General features: G+C 37.7%; 1 protein-coding gene across 3 annotated transcripts in view; it reads right to left on the reverse strand.

Moving 5' to 3' along the window:
• Positions 1-2,500, reverse strand: part of ZNF536 (zinc finger protein 536) — a 338,017-nt gene that overhangs the window by 224,754 nt on the left and 110,763 nt on the right. The window lies entirely within an intron of this gene.

A 2,500-nucleotide genomic window follows, 5' to 3' on the forward strand; every position in this document is an offset into this window, starting at 1 on the left:
CCAAGAGCTCCCACATATCCTTGGGTTGTTCACAATGAGGACAGTTCTGTGAATGAGCTCACACAGCTACCAGCCCTGATGAGGCCTTCAGGCAGGGCTGTTCTGCACTAAAGATAAATCCTATTCCATTTCTGCCACTGACGGTCTTCTGACAGAGAAATAGTCATAAATCAGTTGCTTTCAGCCACAGCTACAAAAGGCAGGGAATGAAAAGGTGCACATCCACCATGCAAAGTGCAATCTCGTGCACATGCTCAAGTACCAGTGGGTGCAGAGCACGCAGGATCCACCACCAGATGCACCTTCTAGTTCTGGGGTAAAGCCCTCCCCTCTGCAACTTCCTACACTCAGAAAACAGCAGCACAGCTGGGAGAGGAGTTTTACACCACGCTGTTCCTGCAGCTCTCCATTGAGCAGCTCTGCAATTGGCCACAAGAATTTGGTCTTCTGCATGAGACAGGGGCTCTGTTTCCTGTTCTGATTTAACCCCTTACAAATGCAGAAACTTCAGAGCACTAGCAGTGCACAGGTGATGTGTCTGTTCAGAAGAATTCTAAATTTTCCTTCTTTTCTAGATTGTTGAGTAGCTTGTTACTGAATCAGGCACTCATTGTATGTACAGATTACATAAACAAGGAGGTCAACTCTGTTTCAAACGTATATGAATGTGGTTCTTGGGCTGAATTAACTACTGATTGAAAAGTTACACATTTTTAGCCAACTAATCATATTTTATTTCACTGCATGCAGACAGCAGTGCAATGAAATTAGCTGTTTGTTTGTACATTTTGGAGAATGTTTTAACTTCAAGACCTTAGAAAAAAATAGGAAAAATTTAATTATTTCCAGGTGAGATTGATAGGGTAAAAATAACAAGGTGATAATAATTGAGCATAGATCAAGAGAAACTAAGAGTGGAGTTCTTCTGTATTTCAACTATGTTCTTCCTTTCTTCCAAATGTGATCACCATTGTGAATTTACAGTTTTAAGGCATGGCCTTATCTTTCATAGTGTACTTGCTTACAAATACAACACGAATGCTTCAGCAAGCTTTTCTCACATAAACTTTTCTCACATAAACTAACAGTAACAGTAGTACTTTGTAAATAAAGAAAATATATTTTACATATTTTTGGCCAGAATACCTATTACTGGGTCAGATTTGTCTGTTATAGCTAAATCCTACCTCCAGACAGGTGCTTTGGTATGTATATTGAAAACATCTGATTAATCCAGAACTACTGCTTTCTTAAGAAAGACATAGCTGTAAAAAGGTATCAAAGATTATGAAACATTTGTCTGGGGTAGGAGGAGGGATAGTGGTAATTCCACAATCCTTTATTGTTCTATCATATCTAATCCTCAGTACTAGTGCCCATAATGATTCCCAACTGGTAGATGAACTACTTTGAACATCCCTGAAGCAGAATTGCTACCCACTAATGTATCAGCTAAATGTTAGAAGACTCCTAACTCCCCCATCTGTGTTTTACCTCCCCAGAGGGTAAATACATTGAACAGTGATTCCCCTGCCTGGCACACACTTTCTAAACCTTACTGGCAACTGTTGTGATTTCCAGTCCAAGCAGCTCTGCAGTAAGAATCACCAGTTTTATTTGCTGCAGGGAACTAAACACCTACCTTATAAAAATCCTGCCCTCAAAACACACTGTAGTTACGTATTGCCACTGTAATTGTTACCAGTGTAGTGCCAGTAATACTACACTTTACAGCCAATATCAGACCGTTGAATTAGTGCATTAATATCTTTTATAGTTAAACTGAGGAAATTCATTGGAATTTATTATTTTATTATTTAAGACAATCATGTGTCTGTAAAAAAATAACTGAAAACAGAGTGGATTTACTGAGCTAAATGGAAAAAAGAACGAAAAAAACACACCAACAAAACCAAACTCAATCCAAACGAAAGCCCAAACATCAAAATATGCTACCTGTTCTCTTCAGAACTAGTCATGTAGCCCAGACTCATGTAACTACAGCTTATCCACAACTGGTTATGCAGAAGTTAATAGGTATAACTACCAACTAAAGGTCACAAGATCAGGCTTGAAATACAAATATATGATATTTCTGCTTTTCATGTCATTTGCAGTTTAACCACGTCTTTCTACTTTTTCTCATTACAGTCAACTTGCCTTTATTTTTCTTTAGTGTCCACTTGTCTAATACTAGGATAGCATTATCACCCACTGCACCCTGTAATAAACAGGTTTATTAATAATACCTCAATAAAATAATAATAAAGTCTAATTGAGAATCACTTTTATCAACTTCGCTATATTGCCATCTATCTGAGGTTCTCAATAGCAAAGATTTAAATGTTTCATTTTATTTTTAACTTTCCCTTTTCCACATTTCAGTCATGTCAGGCAAAGAGGTATGGTTTTACTATCTGAACGAATCATGGTGTAGAATAATTTATGACTTAGGCTTGGGCTTTCAGAAAAGCTATTTCCAATCTTCGCTTTGATTTGG

This window comes from Heliangelus exortis, chromosome 13 (genome assembly GCF_036169615.1).
Source record: "Heliangelus exortis chromosome 13, bHelExo1.hap1, whole genome shotgun sequence".
In the NCBI taxonomy this organism is placed as follows: domain Eukaryota; kingdom Metazoa; phylum Chordata; class Aves; order Apodiformes; family Trochilidae; genus Heliangelus; species Heliangelus exortis.